At 42.4% G+C, this 23,735-nt stretch overlaps 2 protein-coding genes across 5 annotated transcripts in view; one reads left to right on the top strand and one right to left on the bottom strand.

Annotated features, from left to right (window-relative positions):
• Positions 1-10,444, bottom strand: part of RASGEF1A (RasGEF domain family member 1A) — a 240,019-nt gene extending 229,575 nt beyond the window's left edge. The window contains exon 1 of the mRNA XM_082222470.1: positions 10,276-10,444. The gene's annotated coding sequence lies outside the window, so the exon portion shown is untranslated. The remainder of the gene's footprint in view (positions 1-10,275) is intronic.
• The window catches only part of LOC309532292 (uncharacterized protein), a 99,876-nt gene that overhangs the window by 51,685 nt on the left and 24,456 nt on the right, over positions 1-23,735 (top strand). The window contains exon 1 of one of the 4 annotated variants that reach the window (XR_014219693.1): positions 11,086-11,173. The exons of 2 other annotated variants lie outside the window; for them this stretch is intronic. The gene's annotated coding sequence lies outside the window, so the exon portion shown is untranslated. Of the gene's footprint in view, positions 1-11,085; positions 11,295-23,735 lie in introns of those variants that run through there. One more of the 4 variants, XR_014219694.1, reaches the window with a different exon arrangement.

Genomic DNA, 23,735 nt, shown 5'->3' with positions numbered 1-23,735 from the left:
TTTTGACAAATCCTGACTCTGGGATTTCATTTGTCGCATTATACAGCTGTGCAGTTACCTTCTTTCATTAGTTCAACCCTAACCGACTTCCTCGTACACCCTGGCGGAAGCAAGTGTCCCACTTGAACATCCTGAGACACATGCCTCCTCACAGTCTGGAGTACCTGAGTGAGCAGAGAAAGGAGGGAGTGATGACCTCTGAGCCCATCAAGTTCCTTGCCTGCCCTTCTCAGAGTTCTGTCTTGAGGTCAGATGATACTTGGGCGTTAGAGACCCGTTTTGTTCTAGCGTTTCTGGTCAACAAAGGAACAACAACACATGACAACACCGGTGCTTTAATGATCAACATCCAGGATTTGAGTGGCTCCTGAAAAGGAAGCACATGGGTGGGATTGCCAGCCAATCATCCTGGCAGGCCTCCCATGTCTTGGACACGTGTCTTGATAGGCAACAGTTGCAGTGTTGCTCATGGGTCCATCTCCATGGTGGGAACCTCTTCAACCGTTGCACAGCAGTCATGAAGTTTGCAAGGATGGTGGAGCTGGCCTGGAGCCAAGTAGGTTACCAACCACATGGAGGAACAGCTGGGGTCATCCTGGTCACTCCTGCTGGTAGTAGGAGAGGGCTCTCTCCTGACTAGAATAGAACAGGCCATGAGGTGGATCCTGTACCTATGAGAAATTGACCTATGAAGAGCAAGGACAGACAGAGTGTATGAAACAAGCAGCAGCCTGGAGCACATAGTCCCTGAATAGTTTTTGCTTTTTTTAAGTTTACGCAGCATTTCCATATAAATTAAACCCCGAGTGGTAGTAAATATTAGAAGAAGAAATTGTGACATATGAGTGCTTTAGTCAGTTCTCAGACCTCAGCCTCCCTTGGAGGGAAGGGGAACTGACTGTGAACGTTCTCCCCATTTGGGGAATGTAGCAAAATACTGTGCATTAGGTAATAGCTTGTTTTGCTGCATGCATCCAGACTGTGATTCTGCATGCTCATAACTATTTGACGAGCAGTGGCAGAGGTTGGAACAGAGGCGACCAGTTCGGTCGCACTGGGCACGGAGCCTAGAGGGTGCCACAACTATGATATAGAATGGAAGACGAGAGGTGGAGGGTACTGATTTTTGGTGTCACCCAGGGCACTGCTGAAATTTGAGACCCCAAGGTCAACCACTGGTTGGAATGAGGTATCTAGCAACTATCGACAAAGAACCACAGAGATGTCACCTGTGTATGGCATACACTACTGCACACTGTTGGGAGTGGTGGTAAAGTGTGCTTTCACAATATAGTGCAGACTAGGGGTTGAAGGATCTGTAAGTTTTGGTTCCCTCAGGTTCTCATTTTTCCAATCATCAATTCACTTATCCACATTTCTGCAGCAAGTTGTGCTTTAAACAACAATAGCAAAACAAACAAACCATCAGCAAGTTTAGTGTGGATTTCTCCTAAACAAGCTTTGTATTCAGTTATGACTCAGGCACACATTTTTGCAAGCAGCTTCTCCTCCTATCATGCTTTTTTTCCTTTTCATGTAACTTCCACCAATATGTATTTATTTCCATGCATACTTCATGTACTGTATGCATTTTTGTAAACACTGGTTGGAGAACTCCTTTGCAAAATTCAGATATGGACAAATTTGGAAAGATGCCTGTTTCAGTTCTCATATTTTCCCCCAGGAAAGCGCAAAATTGATAGGTTTGCCTTTGAATACAAACTGAATCAAATTTCTCCTCCATCCCTAGTTCAGACAAAACATGATTTTCACATGTAACAAAGGAGGTGGGAAATAAACCAACTGCAGCAGTAAACTACATTACAGAATATGCCCCTTTGTCCATTGTTTACCTCTGTATGGTGCTCTGTCCTGGTGTTGCCTGTTGGTGGAGTGGGTTTCGGGTTGTTGTGCCCTGGGTCCTGAGGCAAGATACCTGTCAGAGTTCTAAGCAGAAAAGTTTTAGCAATGTGCTCAAGTTCCCCTGTGTCTTCCCAAGACAGGCTGTTTGTGCAAAGTTCTTTCTTTGTGTGCAAAATGACTATTCTCCATAATTTCCCATCAGCCCCTGTGAACTCTGATTGAATTTGACATGAGGCCAGAGAGGGAGCGAGATCCATGCTGTGTGCTCTGTCATCTGCGTTATGTACCTATCAGGCTATGGTCTGTTGTGTTTTCATGATGGAGTATCTCCTCTGATGTCACATTGGCCCCTTAACTATGTCACCGTCCTTCTGTTTGACATTGACTTACCTGGAAAGGACTTTGAAATGTTGAGATGTCTAAGGTCTGTGGGCAACCAATCACAGAATTGTAGAGTTGAAATCATGTAGTCCCGAGGATCATGTAGTCCAGGGTTTCCCAAACTTGAGTTTCCAACAGTTTTTGAACTACAATTCCCACCATCCCTGACCACTGGTCTTGTAGCTAGGGATGATGGGAGTTGTAGTCCAGCAACAGCTGGAGACCCAAGCTTGGGAAACTCTGACCTAGTCCAACCCCTTACAATGTGGGAATATGCAGCTGTCAAACCCTCTTATCTGTGCCAGGATCCTGTGGGCTTTTGAATGGCACATGGATGATGCCATATTTGTTAAACAATCTCAGAGTGAATTAGGCTCACTTTATATATATGACTGGCAAGGCCGTATTGCTGACTTATTGTCCACTGCTCTTCTGAGACAAATGGAGCTGAAGTGGCATGAAATGGAGATACAGAGGTGTCAAAGTTAACTTTAGAATTCAGAGCCAAAGTGGGGAAGAACATTTCTGGTAGCATTGAAAAGATGACTTTAGTGATTGACACGAAAGGCTGAGCAGTATTTGCCAATTCAGGAAGCACTTCCCTTACTCTGAATTGCCTTCAGCCATCCTTAGCAATATCATCACATAGCCAAAGCTGATTTACACAGAGTTGTGACATCATTTTCTTTCACTGCATAACTGGTGGTTTCCACATGATTTCTATATACTGTTGGATTTCTCTTTCTGGATCATAAAATTGTCCTCTGTTTCACCTAGATACTTCTTGGATGATGGATGCTATATTTGCTACCCAACAGATGCTTGATTAATAAAGCACCCTTGAGAAAGACCCTTGCTAATAATTAAAAGGAATGTGTGATGGATGCTAGATACTATTTGCATATTTGCTTGATGAACATAATCTCTGTACTTGTCCAAGATCAGACTTAATTCAATTACAATTGTACTGTTTGGTGCATCTTCAGTCAGAGTGGAGGACACATTGATGGGGAAGCTTATAAACACTTTGGAATTTATTCATCTTCCTATGTAAATTATTCAAAATTTTAAGCTGTGCCTTCTTGGATAATAGCTGAATGTAGAGAACTGGGGTTTAGAATTCTGAACATATTTAGCTTAACTTCTAAGAAGGGAACAAATGCAATGTTTTAGAATGCAGTGATGTTTCTGAGATTTGTCACAAGGGAGCACAAAGAAGGGGTGCTTCAACTGTTCTGAATTTTGGATTATTCCTGTTTGCTTCATTTTCTCAGCTCACGGTTATGCACCAAATACTAGAGAAAATGGAAAGGATATACAACCAATATTACACAATCCTTTTTCACTGAATTAAATAGTATTGGCCAATTTGGGGAAGGAATGGAGGCATACTGAATACAGAACTGATAGTTCTGGATATTAACAAATTGGAAGGAAGGGTCTGAAATGGCTGCTTACTTCCCATGCGGTGAGCAGTGGTTGCTGCCCAACGCAGCTCCTCCTCCACCAGCCCAAACGCGACACCCCACTTGGTCTGTACGCATCCCCCTCAGCTGCCAGCTCATGGGTTCCTGCCAAACCTGTTTTCAAATTGGGCCAATCTGTGGCAGCCTGGGGGGGGGCGTGGCTGGGCGTGCAGACCTGAGTCAGGCAGGCTTCACTCAGGTCTGCCCGCCTGCTATATACCCTGGCCAACACGGTACTCCTCATCCAGTCAGCCAGGAGCGTCAACCACCCTTTCCCTCCCTACTTTAATTTCTTAATTTCTTGCTGCTTTAACCATTTTTTTTCTTTTCAGCTAGAAGGGCTTTGCTTTGGTCTGGTGACGGTTGCCATATTCGGGGCTGGGAAGGATTTCCCCCTGCTCTGCAGGTTTTGCCTTCCCCTTAGCAAGGGGAAGGCAAGGGCTACCACAAATGTGTGGATTTACTGTTTGCTCTTTAATTACCACATTAACATCACATAATTAGTAATTGCGCAGCTATTTACCGGAACACACAAACATTTTATGTATACTTCTAAAACTATGACTTGGCAGGGATGGGGATTAAAAGCCAACAGTGCAATCCAATACATGCCGACTCAGAAGTAAGCCCCATTCAGGTTCAATGGGTTTATCCCCAAGTAAACTGTAGCTTGAGTTTCTTTAGGCTTTTCTAGTAGGGAACATCCTCCAAAAACCAAGTCCAAAATTATTTTAGCTGTCAGTTTCTGTATTTGTAGTTCTATAAGATGTTTCTAAACTGCACCAACCAAAACTCAGTTGCATTCCTAATGTAGCCACGTCACGGATTTCTTTGCTGAGATTAAGCCATTATTTCCAACCTTTCTCCTACTATATCCTACAGGTGAGCCCCACTCCCCCTTTTTACTTTAGGATACATATCTGACATTATTACTGAATTTTCCATCGTGACCCAAAGACCTCTTTTTCTGGTAGGCAGAGCAGTGGTGTAGCGCAAGTTGCCAGTGGCCGGGGCTGCGCAGAGGAGTGGGTGGGAGGAAGGGAAACGGACACAGTACGCATGCACAATCAACTGCCTCTCTGCTGCCTTGACCTCCCCCCCCCCCGGCCACCAGCTGGGAAGCCAAGTCAACAATGCATCCCCACCTGTACTACCCTGCTGGCCACTACTGCATTTAAGTACCTGGCTAAGCTTCATACTTTGACAAATCAGCTTCGTGCTACTTGGGGAAGGGCTTTAGCTCAGTGGTAGAGCATCTGCCTTGGAAGCAGGAGGTCCCGGGTTCAATCCCAAGCATCTCCATGTAGGGTTGGGAGAGACTAAAGTGCTGCTGCCAGTCAGTGTAGACAATACTGAGTTAGATGGACCCATGGTCTGACTCTGTTTAAGGCAACTTCCTACGCTCTTATGTACTCCTGAGGGCTGGGCCAGATCTTGTGGTGTCCAGCTGCCTGTGACCTTCTCTGTCATCTGCTGCTGTCTGCTGCTGCTCTAGGGGTGGTGTTCCCCATTTCATTTCACTTTTAATTTGTATACTGCCTTTCTATACTACTATACACAAGTTGGTTGACAGCAACAAAATATGCAACAAAGGACATGCACCTTACAATAATCTGATCCAATACAAAAAGTCATAAAATGGAACGACTTATATTGGATAAAGTAATATTCAAGAATCTATTAGGATATAATAGTACACAATAAAAGTTAACTCTCAAAACACCAGCAAATAATAAAGAGAAATTCTCTCTTAACAATTGCAATAAAGAATTACTAAACTATGATCAATAAAAATAGCTGCAAGTCTCAGTGCATAAAAGACTGCAATATATGCAAAGCCATGTAAAAGGATCAATTTGAGAAACAAAGACACACAACTTATAAGATTATTATTATTATTCTTAAAAAACCCTGCTTCTGCTGTTCTTAAAGTCAGGGCCTGGGAGAGGCTAATTGCTCAGATCTCATGCAGCACTCAGATTGGCTGGAATGGGACAGCCCCCCTCTGTCGTCAGGAGTAATGAGTATTGTAGAGACAGGTTGCTTCTGGTTCTATCTTTCAAACTTTCTTGCACTGTTTTTCTAGTTCTACAGTACCTCTCTTTCCAGCCACTACTTTTACATTATTTACCAAGGTGAATGAGGAGAAAAATGGGGAAGTGGCCCAGACCGTTGTATGGGAGAATGGAGCCCTTCACAAGCCTCTTGCAAAGAGAATTTCTTCTTTTACATACCCTTCTCAAAATGTTTCTCGATGCATAATATCAAATAAGGTTTGACAACAACAGTTTATCCATCTTGACAAAGAGAAAACAAATCCTCCAGTTCGGTAGCACTTAAGGCTAGATGCTGTGTTATCTGTAGTTAGTAGTAATAGCTGGCATTGTCTCTTTCTGTTATAGATCTATCACTCGCAGAATGTAATAGTACAACCCTATGCATGTCTACTCAGAACTAACTCCCATTGAGTTCAATGGGACTTGCCTGCAGGTTAATTGAATAGGATTGGTGCCTTAGCATGGTAGCTTTTTTTTTTTCTAGGGTTCATCTCCTTGGGAACAGGGCAACACTAACATAGGATTGTACGAGTGATGTCTTATTGGAACATGATTTCTTCCCTTGGTTGCCAAGTTACAAATGAACTGTTATCTCATTGAATCGCATACATTTCAATAGACCCTGTTTTTCCAACTAAAGAGAAGCACGGGGAGAACAGCTGATAGCACACCGATAAGTATCAAACTCATTTATGAATGGGTTTCATATTGTATTCACTGGCAAACAGGATCAGACACTGCCATTTACACTGAAGACTTGTTCAAACCATCAAAATGGAACTGAAGCAATTGATGGAACTCTTGCAAGCTATAATTTGCTCCCCACTTTTTTTCTAAGGACAAAAATAAAACAAAACCAACCAGCCTAGATATTAATAGGTGCTTCAGAGCAACGCACCATCAAACTGTAATTTTCCTTGTCAAACCAAACCTCTGCATACACATTTCTTATTGATCCTGTTGAATATGGAAAATAGTGATGGCAATTGGAGGTGTGACATTTATCAGATGAATGCTCCAAATGACAAAACACAGTTATGAACCAATACTTTCACTGTGGGAGGGGAAAATACAGAACAGGAAACTCAAATTTGGAGAATGATCTGAGTGCAATGCTGTTACAGCTGTGTGGGTCTCTTTCTGGTCAGTGCCTGAATAGGAGACTTGCAGGGAGCCATGTCAAAACTGTTGGGAGCTTCCTAAACTGACAGCAGGAGATATATACATATGAAATAAACAGTTGCTTTTCTCTAAAACATCTACAGTTACTACATAAGTCCTTCTTCTGTAGTGTGTATTGCCTATAAATCCCATTTCTGGACTTCTCTGAGATATCCTGTTGGATACTGTGGGCAGCAAGATGCTGGATTAATTGAAACCTTGGCAAGCCCATTTTTAAACCTCTGTGACTCGGGGTCTGCATGTTCATTTAAGGCCTAAGGTCTGGTCTCATCTGGAAGGATGAAGGATCCTTATGTAGGATCACTTACCCTATGTAATTAGGATGCATATGTTTTTTGTGTTTTTTCTTGGCAATCCACTTCACATCACTGACTGCTGTGGGTATCAGCAAGGGAACACACAATGTAATGAGAACACAACATGGAATGAAGCTTCCTGCATAGCAAAGGCAGTAGAGAGAACTTGATGCAGGCATGCTGCTTTCTGTTGCAGCCCATGTTTCTCATAAGACCATTCACCCTTCTTGGTGGGTGCTGTTGTGAGCCACTGTTCCCTCTGCGATCAGATGGGGGAGGCCCCTTGAGCTGCTTTCCAAGCAGCAAAGGAGGCCCCTGGGCCAAGCTTGCTGCCTGGGAAGAGGATCCAGCCCACTCACTCAATTGGCCAATCACAAGGGAACAAAGGGGGTGGTTGTGGGCCACTCCCCAGGCATTTAAGGAGGACCCATGGTTTGCCTTGGCAGCTACTCCTTTGCTGGATCTGCTACTCTTGGGATCTCTTTGTTGGATTGTCAGTCTTGTCATTGGACCTTGACACAAACACTAGATGTCATGTCTAATTATTCATGGAATTTGGGCAGTCCATAGGGTGGGAGTGCAACATGTACTTCTGTCTTAGAACTGAATCTACTAGACAAGACTGAAGCAATGTGCTTGGGAGGAGATGGAGAGGGAAGGCCACATGCTGCTGGTTTGGTTTCAGCTGTTCCTGCTCACTCGGGTCTCCAGCCTTGGGGTTCTCCTGGACGCATTACTCTGCCTAGAACCCCAGGTTTCTGCAGGGGACAAGCAAGTATTTCCCTGATGTAATCTAGTTATGGAGATTATGCCTCTTTTTATAAGAATTTATTATAACCTTGAAACTATAGACTACTGTAATATACTCCATGTGTTTTTTCTTCTTAAGGACTTCAGGAGATCCTTCTTCCACTTTGAAGTTCTATGGTGTCTCTTTTAACAAGGTTGCATTGTTTTTTAAATAAAATACCACAAACTTCTCCTCTGGCTTCCTGCAGCCTAGCAGGCACAATTCAATGCCTAGTATTCGTTTCTAGAGCTCTAAGAATATTGGGTATAATATGAAGAGACTGTCTCATCCCCAATAACCCATTATAATGCCAGTGGTCAACAGAGAATGTACTGTTGGGAATAGAGTCTGCACAACATGCTAGCATGCAAGCTTTCTTTTTGATTGTTCTGTAAATTGTAGAATTTTCTTCCCTTGGGGTGTCATCCCAGCATGGAATACCTACTTTCTTGAAAGTTTTAGAAAACTTAAAAACAAAGAAAAAGAAAGCTAGCTCGGGTGGATGGAGCAAGGCAAGTTAGAGTCGAGCATGAGATCTATTATAGCACATTTTCAATACATGCTTCAGTGCAGATGGTTTAACTACTATTAGCCACTATGAGACTATGAAATAAGGTGGGCTTCGCTTTTAAAAGATTTTGAGGTAGGTGTAATTAAACTTCTTGAATAGCAATATCATTTTCTAAGAACACACAAAGCATTGGATCATTAAAAAAATAAGCACAGTTTAAGCAATTAAATATAATGCGTTACAGATGAGTTTCAGTCGCAGTGTTTATGAGTCTTCTCTAGGACTCAGAAGTGTGGGTGTGTTGCTATGCCTGCGGGCACAAGGGATGTGTTACTGCCATCTTTACCCCTAGTGAAGGATGCAACTGTTTAGATCAGAAAGGCACTCAGCAGGTTTACTTGCTACACCAATAACCACATTTAGGCACCACAGCTTTTCATGTACCAGTTCATGCAGAAATAGTGGAAACAATCAGCATAATAAACTGTGGCCAATCTCTATACACAACCCCACAGCATTAGTTATTGCATGAGCAGCCTCTTGTCTGACCCTTTAATTGCATAAAAGCCATCAACTCATTACAAAGTATTTCCCATCCATAGTGGATCCAGGTGAACCAAGCGCGATGTAAAGGGCAAACAATAAAACACTCCCATTTACAGCACACAAAATTAAACCCAGCGGAGAAAAGAGCGCTGCATGCATTATTATTACAGTTAGAGAAAGTTATTTGGTGCTTTTGGTCCAAAACAGACATCAAGGAGCACAACTCATGAAGCTTGTTTGAGGTCCCTGCTCAGCTTCTCTTCCATGTATTAAAGGCACTTCAGGAAAGGTTTATTTAATGGAACCACTTCCGAGATAAACTGGCTGGTTCCTAGAACATTAGCTCGACAGAGAGCGCACACAAGCAAGATGGATATTTCAATTAGAAATCAGAGATAAAATTCAAGCAGTAGCATTAGGACTAGACACCAGATTCAGACAACTAATAGAAGAAAACTGTACCCAGGAACATAAAATGGTTCCCTATGGCTCAAAGCAACGAGTTGCTAGCTATCCACACAAATGTCAGGGTGCTCCCACATGCACGTTTGTGGGTTTCGTTTATCAAAACGTAGTGCCAGGCTTTTTATCAGTATCAGCACAGAACAGAACAGTTGATAGTCCCTGGGTGGGCTTTTTTCAGATGGCTTGAGTGAGTGCCGTGGCTTTCAAAACACTCAGCATAAATTAAGGAGATGTATTTGTGCCTGGGAGGCTCTGAATTGCTAGGGATATCTTGGGGGGTGGGGTGGGCAGTGGATAGAGCAAAGTGCTTCTTTGAACTACGAAACCTGAGCTCAATTTTGCAAGTGAGGAAAGCTGCAAGGCTGCGTTTCTAACAGACCCCTGGTCTTCCCTAAAATCGATCCCTGTGGTACCTCCTGAGAGGAGAGTTTAGGAATGTTGAGCATCTTTTTATATCTTGCCGGAGCTTGGGAGCAATGCCCTCATTAAGAAAAGTTGCACTTGAGAAAGAAAAGCAATCTATGTGGCTGGCTTCAATCTGTCTGTTGTGATCAAGGACTACAGCTCTAGAACAGCACCCCAGAGGCTAAGACCAGGAAGGAATTACTAGTGACATGCCATGCCAGGTGTAGAGTACCAGTGTCAGCCATCCATCAAAGCCTCAGAGGTGTATTGCTTTAATATATCTAGAAAGAGAGAAGCAATCTTTCAGCCTTACCTTGATCTGGTCCAGTGTAGCTTTTTGGCTGTGCTCCGTCCACTACAAGAAAGAGAGGGATTAATGCCAATTCCCTGTGAGTCATCCTAAATGACAGAGTAGGTTCACTCTTTGCTCAGGCTGCTTGCTGCCTCCGCTATGTGACAGCTGCCGGCTGGCTTTGGAACAAGAGTGTCCCATTCTGCAGCTTACTGCAGGGGGAGTGTTAGGTGGATACGCGCAGGCAGCAAGAGAAAGCAGAAAAGCAGGAGGGTGTGGGAGAAAGCGAGAGCAAAGAGACTGAAATAGGAATATACCATCTGAGTCGGCATTGCCTCTGTCTCCCTGCCGCCTTGTGTTGGATGGTTTTAAAAGTTTCTTTTCAATAATGAGGCATTGATGCTTTTAAAGAACTTTAGGGACAGAATTGCCTGTATCTTGCATTGCCATCCCAAAGAACTATTTTGAGATCACAGCTTCTCTGAACAGTTTGCTTGTTGAGATATGTTTTAGCTGCTGCTGGTGCAATACAGGATGTTTCCCTGGGTTGTGACTGGCTTGGGTGTTCATTTGACGAATCCATGGCGCCACTGTGGCATTGTAGAAAGAGTCTTGGGTCAAAGAGACCAGGAGTCAAGTGAGCTGTGTGCCGGATATTCACTGGTTTTGATATCTTCTTTGAAATGGTCATATTTTGCAGCTGAATTAATTCCTGAGTGGGGAAGGGGTGAAAGTAACCTTGCTGGCTTTGTTTATGAGTGCCTGTGTGACATCACGTCGTACGCGCCATTGTGATGTGGCTGGCAGACTCCTCCGGGTTGCCATAGGGCAAAGGAGCAGAGGAACAAAGTAGGCTGCCAAACCACAAGCAGCCAGGAGGACAAAAAGGTGCCAGGCTGCATCAAAGCAACAGGGAGAGGTTTGCAACAAGTATCTGAAATTGCCACAGATGGGAGGGGCTTTCAGGCATTCACAAGAACAAACCACTTCAATTCAAATCTCCCGAGCTCCAAGGAAACTGGCGGGGTTGCCTCAGACAAGTCAGTGTTGCTTAGCATCATCTACCTCAGAGGGTGGTTTGAGGATAAAAATAAGGAAATTCCATGTATGGTGCCCTGAGTAGGATTCAACACTGCTTGATAAATGTACGGCCCCCTGCAGAGGGGACCACAAAAAAACTGTTGGGTTTTCTAGCTATTCTTTGGGTAGGCCCCAAAGCACTTCTGTTCGGTTCCAAAATATCAGATATAACAGTAGTAATAAATGGAAGGTTCATCCTGACAAGATGGAGAGCCTGTGAATAGAGAGTATTGAACAAATTCTGGGTGGAGTTGCACTCCGCCTGATGAAACAGGTTCAAAATGTCGCTATGCTCTTTACTCTAATCATGGCTTAACAGGCTAAAACAGTACAGGGCTTCTTTGCCCAAGCTGGAGCCTCTCCTGAACAGAGGTAACCTGTCCGTGGTTATCTATACTCTACTAACAACCTGTCTGGATTTCTGCAATGTGCTGTACATAGGGTTACCTCTGAAAATGGTTTGGAAGCTTTGGCTGCTGTAAAATGTATCCACCAGAGTGCTGACTGGCAGTGATATCTCATCAGTCTTAGAAAAACTTTATGGGCTCCATTTTTTGCTTCTGGACCTAATTCAAATGGCTGGTGTTCACCTCTAAGGCCATAAAAGGTTTGGAAACTTGAAAGAGTGCCATTTCCCATGCCAATTTATCTGTACACTACGGTAGTAAGCCGATGATTTATTGCTCAGAGCTGAGATTAGTTGTAACACTCCCCCCCCCGTAGTGGTACCTTAGCTACAGAATGTCCTCTTCAGCAAGGCATACCTGGTGCCACCTTTGCTTACTTTTAGACACCAGACAAAAAACACTTTTAAAAAATATAAGTAGCATACTACCCTCCAACATTCCTCAGATGGAAATAGGGACATTTCCTACTCCTCTTCACTGACCCTCCTCGACCCACCATTTTTGGTGTCCCCCCCCCCCCGCAGAACATTTCTGCCGCCACTACACCAACGGAACAGAACACAAAAATCCTGAACAGTCCTGATGAAACCCCTTAATCCTGATTTTTATTTTATTTATTTCACAAAAAGAAAAACACGCACCAATCAATAAATCTTAGAAAGGGGCAAGATCAGACATGGATACACATGGTTGTTTAGGGGAGTTTTTAATGTTTGAAGTTTTATTCTGTTTTTAATCTTCTGTTGAAAGCTGCCCAGATTGGCTGGGGAAACCCAGCCAGATGGGTAGGGTAGAAATAATTATAATTAATTATTATTTATAATAATAATTAATAATTATTTAAGCATTCAAAAAAATCAAAACTCCTTATGCTCATCTCCTCTCCCCCTTTCCTCCCACCCAGGATGGCCCTGCCCTCTGCCTGCCTCTAAGAACCTGTGCCTTGACGGAGCTGCCAGAGGAGGAAGCTGGCAGCAATGGCAAAGAGAGGCCGTGGGATGCTTGCAGTTGTGACAATGGCCATTGCCATTGCTCAGCACAAGCGCCAGCTCCTCTTCACGGAGCTCAGCAGTGGTGGCACTTGCAGAGGAAATAGGGACATTCCGGGATCAAATCAAAAGCTGGGATGGCTTTTGCAATTCCAGGACTGCCTTTGGAAAATAGGGACATTTGGAGGGCATGAAGGAGGCATTTTAAAATACATCTGCCATCTTAAGTGTTCTAATTCTTGACTTCCAGCTGCATTTTAGCTCCTATTTCTTAGATGTGTCCATTGTTGTTTTACTTAAATGTTTGCAAAGTGCCTTGAAAATGTTGATGAAAGGAGGTGCATATGTGTTTTAAATAAACTGTTGTGGTTTTTTTTCTCTGTGTCTCTCAACTTGGCCAGGAACCAAAGAACTGCACAACCACCTCCCTGTGCCCAAGGGAGCTCTGGTCTTTCACTGCATAAACAGCACTCCCTTGCTCAACGCCATGTGGCTAATCCCTTTTGGAGTTTTGCAGAAGCAGCTGTAAAATGCCTTGGAATATTTGTGTGTGTGTCTGCCATTCAAAGGAAAATAACCAGAAACCCCACCGGCCATGCCTTAGTTCTTGGCTGTACCTCAAAATAAGTCTTTGGAGTCCAACTTTTGTTTTTAACCTAGAACTGGCACATGAGAAAAATATCTGATGTTACCAAATGCCTTTTGTGGCTAGTAATATGTCACACAAATTTGGGTCTGGGTGTGTGGAGCAGCTTTTGTTCAGTTTTCTGCCTAGTATTCTAAACAATGCATATTCTTTATTTATGCAAACTGCTGGCTATTTTACAGGATAAAAAAAAAAGCTGAATACCTAGTAGATCCTTTCTGGTGGTGAAGAAAATGAAGCTTGTGGGACATAATCAATTGCTTTCATTTTCCAGCAATTAAGGGGACTGTAATTGAGATTCATGTTGCATGGAAAACCACAGATTCAGTAGATTATTTTGTAGTACAATGCTGCTCATGTTGAAAGAGCTGTCACCGCATTGCCGACTCATGTTGGCATCAATGATACATTAATATATCAACTTGAAAATGAAAAATGTCTTTATAATCAAGAAGAAGGGGCAGCTTAAAAACTTCACTGTGGCCTGATTCTGAAATCTATCAAGGTAATTTATTGGTATTTTGCAAAATACCAGCCTCTAGTGAAGTCTGACTCCAATGCAAAAAATAACCCACACATCAACAATAATTAATGGAGAATGATTTGCCTTTAATTGACAGATACCTTAGTGTAGATTATTGTTCCTGTGTTGATCCTGAGATGCAGCACTGATAAAGTGGTATCTATCATTGGGCCAATTATCCATTCAGCATCAAAATGCTACAAGCCTATTTCTGCAAGGCCTGTCATCCAAATAACCAACTAGCTGTTAATTGATTGATCATGTTTACATCACTTTATATTAATTAAATGGAACCAGTTTCTCTTTGGAGAAAAATGTTTCTAAAGATTCCATTAAATTAAAATTTACAAACTTCTCGTGAAATTCTACCCGTATCACTTCATAAGATTTTTTTTTTTCTGTGTTCACTGGAGCTTAGTGTCAGCAAAGTAGGTAGACAATTGCAGCCTGAAGCAAGCACTCATTTTTATTAGGAGTGGCCGTCTTAATGGCAATCTTTATCATCAACGTTTCCTACTGCAGTATTTTGCCTGTAAAACAGATTAAAACCAAGTAAAGCCAAATAATATTATTTGCAGACCCAGGTGCGGTGAAGCTGAGGGAAGGGGTGCATGAGGCAAATGAAGACAAGGAGACAGATGTTGGACTATATATAATTAGGCCACAACTTCATTGATTGCAGATGCATAGGTTTGGCGTAGGGCCCTAGGGGTTCCCAAACTTCTTTCAAAGAGGGCCAGATTTGATGAAGTGAAGTGAACATGTGTGAGGGCCAACCACAAGTTGCTGAGCTGAACTTTTTTTAGGATTGAAGTTGTTGAGCTTTTTTAAGGGTTTTACCCCAGAACATATACTGCCACGGAGGCCGGAATAAATTGATCAGTGGGCCAGATTAAAATGGACTTTGCCAAAATGGAGTTTGGGCATGCTATCCTATTGTCTAGTGATGTATAGAAGTGAGAACTGGACCATAAAGAAGGCTGGTTGCCGAAGAATTGATGCTTTTGAATTATGGTGCTGGAGGAGACTCTTGAGAGTCCCATGGACTGCAAGAAGATCAACTGTATCCATTCTGAAGGAAATCAGCCCTGAGTGCTCACTGGAAGGACAGATCGTGAAGCTGAGGCTCCAATACTTTGGCCACTTCATGAGAAGAGAAGACTCCCTGGAAGACCCTGATGTTGGGAAAGATGGAGGGCACAAGGAGAAGGGGACGACAGAGGACAAGATGGTTGGACAGTGTTCTGAAAGCTAGCAGCATGAGTTTGACCAAACTGTGGGAGGCAGTGGAAGACAGGAGTGCCTGGCGTGTTCTGGTCCATGGGGTCATGAAGAGTCGGACATGACTAAACTACTAAACAACAACAGTCCTATTGTCTGTTCCACACGATACAGCAATCAGGCCTCTAGTGTGGTGGCACTTACCTTTGGAAGCACTTCCATTACATATTGCATAGGTGTCATCTCTGTTGTCATTTTGGTGCCTTCTGAAGACCTTCCCCTTTCAAGAAGCCTTTAAGCGGAGATATGTATCCCAGTCTGCATCTGTAGTGGAACAACTTTTAACTGTTTTCATACGTGGAATTGTTTTTCACTAATGGTATTGTTTTTATATATGGAACTGTTTTATATTTTGAACTGTTTGCAGTTGTTGTTTTTTACATTTGCTTTATGCTTATGACTTTTATCTATTATCTATGTGTGTATTTTATCATTGTATCTTGCCCTGGGACCTTGTGGTGAAGGGCAGGTAAGAAATCTAATGAATAAATAGTTTATCTGACATTGTTATTCTTTTGAAATGATCCTTATAAAGTGAAACTGCTCGTGAAATGGGAGAGCCATTATTGGCTCTCCAATTAGCCTCTGCCCACTCCAGCGTTATTATTCCACCCGCCATTTTGCTGCCACTGACAAAAATAGTGGGGTCTAGCTGGAGGGGTAGAGGAGAGAAACATTTGCTTGGGGGCCCCAGATGAGGCCCCTCAAACGGGGGTTTCACTACCCATAATAGATGCCAACTCCTTTTTCTTTTCTTTTCAGAATTAATCAGGCTCAAGAACGAAGGAAGGAACTGGCCGCACTTTTCTGGCACTTTATTTATGTTCAAACAACATGCTAGGAAAGCAGCGCACCTATGCAGCTTGACAGATGTCTCAAGATGCACAAAGGGAGGGAAGAAGGGAAAATGTGTGTGTGTGTGTGTGTGTGTGTGTGTGTGTGTGTGTTTATGTAGTGGAAAATGGTTTTATGCTTGTAGTTCTGGAAAATTGTGTTGACATTTCTCTTGTGTTTGGAGACAAATGACGGGGAGTTAGTGTCAACCTGACACGTTGTGTGAAGTCTTCTGCATGACGACTAATGTTGCCTGATTTGGAGTGATTGGCAGGCTCGACTCCCCTTGAGGAATGTAGGTCAGCAGCATTTGAGGGGCTGTGTGACAGGGGCTGCGTGCAGAAGTTCTTTGGACAATGTGCGCACCTCCACTGTTTGCCTGGCAGGTCAGGGGTGCCATCAAATCCTTTTCTTATGGGATTATAAAATGTACTTTAGTAAATGAAACACTAAACGCATTATGTGCAGCTCTTAATCTTTCTTCGCTTGTGGAAGCCAGCAAAAGCACGGTGTGTGCATTAAGGCTTTGCGCTTCAGTTCCAGAATACAAATAGGAATAGCTCGGTTGAAAGCAGGTAAACTTGCTTTTGGTATATTGCATTCAGCTTGACCCGTGAGTCACCTAATGATTAGCAACCATTGTTAACATTAATTCTTGCAGCTGCCAAATACAGGCTTGGATCCAAAATAACAGATAGTGTTTACCAGGCACAATTCCTGATCCGTTTCCTCTGCAGCCCCTCATGCTCTCTGACCCCTTGCCCAGAAACGTAGGGTGATACAATGTGGAGGGAGGTGCAGCTTGAGTTGGTGAAGGAATTGTTGGAAATTAGTGACTCCATTATGCACAAAGGGATATGCCTTCCATTTATACAAGCCAATCTTTGGACCCAAGCCATAGAGGTGAAGCCATATTTGTGGACCATGGTATCTGATATTCTCTGAGTATTTATCAAGGGTCATATCTTTCTACACAAGTAGACCCACAGAAACATTGTGTGGTGGCATTACAAGTCAAGAGAGCACTGTCAGGCAAAGAGCCCCTCTGACTCTGTGAGGGAGTGAGGGCTGTTTCTAATGTTTGAAGTAGGAATGGGGCAGAAATCTGACAACATTTAAAGCTGAACCTGCTTAATTTGCGCACTCTGACACAATCCACTGTATCACCACCTTCTTTAGAAATTTAGAAATCCACAAAAATCGTTAGGTTAGGAAAAATTGCTTTGCAGAAATGTGTATGGAGTCTTGCAAATTTGCAAATTTACAAATGTGTATATTAGGAGAAAGTCACACTAAAATGCAGATGAATTTTCATGTGCACCTTTTTTTTAAAGCAAACTAAAGTGGAAATGTGAGTGGGGTATAAATAATAAAATTATTATTACTATTATTAAGAGTGAAAGAAGTGAGAAACTGAGAGAACATAAGATTTGCCCATCCCTTGCTTTAAGAGCATCTTTTTTTAGTTCTTAAAATGTTAGAAAAGGCCTGTGCTCATTCACAGTTTACAAGGTTTCAGCAGTGTTTCAGGATCACATGGTTTCTTCAGGAAGCCCTGCCTGCCTGGAATCTGGTCAGAAAAGAACCCAGTGCTGCTCTGAGCAAGCATGGGGCTTTATTAAAATGTTGGGACTAAATGAAAGATCCTACATTCAAATTCTTTGGTAAGCAAACCTGCACAGCTCTGCCCCTTTTGTGACATTTTGGTCAGTCAAATAAAGGCATTGCCCTGATGTGGATTTCTGAATTGATTTCCAGACTGGTTTTTCATGGGAGATTGCCAACCCAAATGAATTTGTGTTCCCTGGAAATATTTGATGAATCATAAATGGAAAAGTTGCTTTTGGTCTTCTACACCTTCTGAAAGAAGATTATCTATCTATCTATCTATCTATCTATCTATCTATCTATCTAATCATTGTGCCACTAAGCTGACACTAGTAGCTAAATCGGTTGCTGGCTTTTTGCCAGCTTCCTTCAGCTTGGAAAAAGCCGCTGTCTCGCTTGGCACAGCAGTGATGTTGTGTGCCCTGAAAGTGAGGGCTAGAGTGTATGAAGGATGATTTTGGCTTTCCAGTTTTGACAGCCTGTGCATCCTGGATATTTAATTACCAATTAATGAATGCTTTTTGTATTATTAACTCTGTGAAATGGCCTGTGATTAGAAGATGGTCCCAATTAGCCTATGGCACTCACTCTTTCCAGTTTGTCATATGCGTGTGAGCATTAAGGAATTTAATCAACCCAATGCTTAAATATGGAACTGTATTACTGCATTATTATTATTATTATTATTATTATTATTATTATTTAAAAAGAGGTGCCAGAACTCACCATGAACACCTGCATTGTTCTCTCAGAATGGCAAAAAGGTCATACCTGAGAGGTGCCAGAACCTGAGTTCCAGAGAGTTCTGGCTGGGGAAAAAAAAGCCCTGATTGTTTTTGTTAGAATGAGAATTAGAATTACATAGACTGTGATAATGGTGTAGAAGAAAAAAACAGAGTCTCTGTTCTGTAATGTTGCGGAATCTGTTGGGAAGAGATGGTCCAAAAACTCCCTAGCATCTGTGGATGTTGTTGGGTTACATCCTCCCTCCTCACTATTCTGCCTGTTGGGAGTTGGCGTCCAACAAGAACAGGACATGTTAGCTATGCATGGCAAGAATCAGACTCACATGCTCCCCTTCCCCTCTCTTCCACACGTCTGTTTGTCCTGTTGCTTCTCCTCGGGGAAACTCACTGTTTACCACTCAATCGGAACAAATGTCAATGGAGTTTTCTTTGCGGATTGATGTTTGCTCTGATTTGGCGGCAAAGAGCAAATATTTCCGAGGAAAGTGGCAGAGGAAATGGAAAACCTCTCGAACCCTGTGCCTAGAAAATATGGGTCAAACAGTAAAGCTATCAGACTCATGCTTTCTAGGCATGGGACAAGCCCTTACTTTGAATATAGTGGTACCTTGGTTCTCAAACACCTTGGTACTCAAACAGCTTGGAACCCAAACACTGAAAACCTGGAAGTAAGTGTTCCAGTTTGCAAACTTTTTTTCAGAAGCCGAACAAGCTCCATTTTGAGTGTTACGCTTCCGATTTGAGTGCCACACTTCTGTCTGGAGTGTTACACTTCCGATTTGAGTGCCACACTCTGGTTTTCCATGCTTCCATTTGGAGTGTTACGCTGAAGTCTGTCTGTTTTTGCTATTTATTTTGCATTTTTGTGGCTCCCTTTTTTTGTTTTTGTGTCTGTGTGGAACCCAGTTGAGCTACTGATTGTTTGATTGTGTGACTGCAGTTTATTGCTTTCATTTTATGGATCGATGGTCTCATTAGATAGTAAAATTCATGTTAAATTGCTGTTTTAGAGGTTGTTTTTAAAGGTCTGGAACGTATTAATCCATTTTGCAACGCTTTGGTTTTGGAACAGACTTCCAGAACAGATTAAGTGTGAGAAACAAGGTACCACTGTACAAGCTTCCCTTTCCTCTTACAAAAAATAAACCAGAGTTTATTAACTCTTGGGGCTAAGGCGAAGGAGGGAACGATGATTATTTTAAATAAATAAAGAATCCTTAGGATAAATATTCCCACTCGAGGCAGAGCGTGAGAGTTGCATTGTGAACATAATTCAACAATTATTAGAAAAATGCAGGTGCATTAAGGTTCTCAATATAGATTTATGACCAGGTAAGAAGAGTTCACCTGGTTTTCAGCAAAGGTCTAGGAATGTATAGATGTGTATAATGCATTTTCATGAGTTGCCTTGAAATAAAAAATAGCAAGTTGGGTAGCAGTATCAGTCTTCCCATGGGTTACAAAGCTGTATGGGTGTATAATTGTACAGTGGTACCTCGAGTTACAAATGCTTCGGGTTACAAACTCTGCTAACCCAGAAGTAGTTACCTCAGGTTGCAAACTTTGCCCCAGGATGAGAACGGAAATCGTGTGCTGGCAGTACGGTGGCAGTGGGAGACTCCATTAGCAAAAGCGCACCTCAGGTTAAGACTGGTTTCAGGTTAAGAACGGGCCTCCAGAACGAATTAAGTTCGTAATGTGAGGTACTACTATAGCTTTAAATATTGAAGTCAGGTTTCAAAACTGCTTCAGTGGGTGTATTGATATAGCATTATCTCCTCTGAAAATCAGTCAAATTAAGAGACTATCCTGTGTGTGCTGAACTTCATTTATCTATTAGAGATGGTGTTTGGAGGAGGGAGGTTCCAGGGTAAAATAACAATATTTTCTGTTGTTTTTTTTAAAAGGATAGCATATCCATTGTATTCTTTCTCCTCATCTCTTTTTGTGTAACTTCCATTATGACATCAATCTTTTGGGAGCAAAATCTGTCAAAGACGAGCTTTCAAAAGCACCACAGGAAGAAAACATCCACAGGTTTTGTTCAAAACATCTTGTTTCTTGTGGCTCACGAGAGAATTGTCGAACGGTTCTGCAACAGTCTGACAATATCAAGAAAGAAGTATTTAATCAGAAAACCAGCTGATGAGACTCTACAGGATTTCTGAAAGCTTCAGTGATTTGTTATGTCTTTGCTTGAGGGAGGGGGGCTCAGTTTGACAGTAGTACTGCTGCATTACAGAATAACTTAAATTGTGTTGCAAACTGGGTTGTTAGAACAAGTTCAATGTCTTGTGCTCCTAAGGCCTCTTTCTCTTTCTCTCTCATAATGGAGTGGTGGTAAATTTTGAAGCACAGAAGTTCACAATGACAGCCACCCTTGCCCCAAGGAAAGCTAAAAAATGAAGCTGTCATACCCAGCTGATTAGGGTATGCAGGTAAAGGATGTTGTAGGGGTTAACGTGTTGGCATTTAGCTATAGGGACCTAGGTTCATGTCTCTAATGAGCTGTGTGGCATGACCACAATCACCATCATCATCATCAAACCTTTTATTGGCATCACATACAAACATCCAAAACAAATCAATACAGAATTGCCACTTCCCCAGTGGCACAAAACATTTGCTAAAAGAAAGCAGGCAGAGCAGTCTAGACTACAGTCTTATGGATAGCTGGCTGGTAGTAAACTGCATGGAATGCTTGCTTCTGACTGCATGGGTTCAACTGTAAAATCACATTGGGCTTTAGCACTCTGTTGAAATGCAAAGTTTAGGTTTTAATTAGAAATGCAAACCATCTTGCACACATGTGTCGCTATTCAAGCTGCAAGCATGAAGCCGAACCCCATCAAAGGAAATAACTATCCAACTGCTGCTTGATTTCATTTTCTGCAACTCCCTACTTTTTAATATGTCACAAATGATTGTAAAACTTGAAAGCCTTGTTTTCACCTCATTCACTTGTTGGACCACAGAGGTATGTCAGATGATGTAATTGCTGGTGATGCACCAGCAGATGATGTGATCTTGTTTCTGTCTCCCCCTTTCTGCTCTACTATACCGCTGTGTGTATCATTCGTTTGTTCATTCATTCATTTGTTCTGTCTGTCTGTCTGTCTGTCTGTCTCTCTCTCTCTCTCTCTCTCTCTCACTCACACACACACACAGACACACACACACACGAATGAGAGTGCTGCATTAGAGTTGCTTTCTGTTGGTGTCTCACTTGGCTGCCCTGTAGTTATGTGTGAACATGGTACCCACATGGATGGGACTAATCATGTGGGGCTTCCCCCAATCAGCTCATAGCTTAATTTGCAGGGCGCCCATTGTACAGAAAAGATCTACGTGACTCGTCCTTGTCCATGTTGCTTTTGTGTTGATGTTCTTGTTTCAGCTTGCATTTGATTGTAATTTCTTGGGGTTTTCCCCCACTCTTGTTTTGCAAGCCACTTCAATAGCTTTTTTTGTTTTGTTTATATAACTGCAAATATATTTGACTGGGAATATAAATGTAAATAGTTGATAATTCATACCTGGTTGATAATTCATATGGTTGACACACAGTCGCCTATTTCAGAATTCCCATCATTATTCCTTCTATTTTGAGTGTTGAGGTTGTGAGTGCTGTTGTGTGTCAGCCCAAAATGGCACCAGCCATACACAAGAGTGAGGAATTGGGAGAAGGGATGGAACAAACAAACAAACAAACAAACAGAGACAGAAACAGGGAGACAAGGGGAGTCAGAAGTTCGTTCTCTCCTCTTTATGGCAGGGATAAGCGAACTAATACCTGTTGTTGTTGTTTAGTCGTTTGGTCGTGTCCGACTCTTCATGACCCCATGGACCAGAGCATGCCAGGCCCTCCTGTCTTCCACTGCCTCCCGCAGTTTGGTCAGACTCATGTTTGTAGCTTTGAGAACACTGTTCAACCATCTCATCCTCTGTCATCCCCTTCTCCTTGTGGCCTCAATCTTTCCCAACATCAGGGTCTTTTCCAGGGAGGTAACAAATAGATGAGGATATAGTGCAAGGATGTGGCCATCTAGCTATTGTAGTACTGAAGGGACATTACATGTCCAGAATCTGGGATCTTGTGGCATGATCATTGTTGTTTATCTGGCAACCATTTTGTACAATTTGCTCCATTGGTTTTCAGTGGACAATCCACCAGAAGTGAAACTCACTTCTCTGTAAGAAATCATGGTATCTGTTTACACTTAGCAGTTCTACGCCACCCACTTTTTTAAAAATATTTTTTTTTTGCCTTGGTGATAGAAACATCATGTGCTCTGACAGCTTTTTCGCAGCTGTGGGAATAGAATTCACAGTTGACTGCAAGCATTTCATTTCATAAAAAGAGTTAATTAAGCAACTTGCATGGGTGACCCTTTCATTATCAGCTTGTGTCGTTATCGTGCCTCTCCTGGAGGATCCTTCAGTTTTTCATCAACAAATTGAGACTCCTACCCTTCTGCACTGCAAATATTTTTGTCATTTCTGAAGACAAGTTTTCTAATATGATTTGTCAGTCATTCCAAAATTATTGATCCATTTTTATTCAGCAACTCGATGGTGACTGTTTTTCATCAAGCTGTTTATATGTATATATTTGAACAGATTGATTCTTTAAAAATAGTGTTGCTGTTTTCTGCTGTCTTCTGACCTGATGTCTGTAATATGACTTAATTTAATTGTCACTTATATGAACCTTGGGAGGGGGGTGTTTGGTATATATCAGGCCACAAGAGAGAGAGATTTGGAAAATATTCATTCCATGAATTTTTAGGTCTGGAGTTGGGAACTTCTGGCTGTTGGCCTTAATAATAATAATAATAATAATAATAATAATAATAATAATAATAATAATAATATTTATTGGCTGGGCTTCCCCAGCCACTCTGGGTGGCTTCCAACAAAATATTAAAATACAGTAATGCATCAAACATTAAAAGCTTCCCTAAATAGGACTGCCTTCAAATGTCTTCTAAAAGTCTGGTAGTTATTGTTCTCTTTGACATCTGGTGGGAGGGCATTCCACAGGGCGGGTGCCACTACCGAGAAGGCCCTCTGCCTGGTTCCCTGTAACTTGACTTCTCGCAGTGAGGGAACCGCCAGAAGGCCCTCAGTGCTGGACCTCAGTGTCTGGGTAGAACGATGGGGGTGGAGACGCTCCTTCGGGTATACTGGGCCTGGCCAGGCATCGCCATTTGGCCTGCAAGGCCATTTCAGCTAAGCCATGCCCACATGCCTGAAAACCTGGCTCAGCTCAAATGGAGTTTGCAGACACCACCAGCCAACTGACTATGTAAAGTGCTTTCCAGTGGGCTTTGCAACATCTGCCCAATAGCTGACGGTTGGGTCCTG

The sequence above is a fragment of the Podarcis vaucheri genome (assembly GCF_965113315.1).
Source record: "Podarcis vaucheri genome assembly, chromosome: 5".
Lineage (NCBI taxonomy): Eukaryota > Metazoa > Chordata > Lepidosauria > Squamata > Lacertidae > Podarcis > Podarcis vaucheri.
Note: the sequence above shows the minus strand (reverse complement) of the source record. Positions and strands in the feature narration are given on the sequence as shown.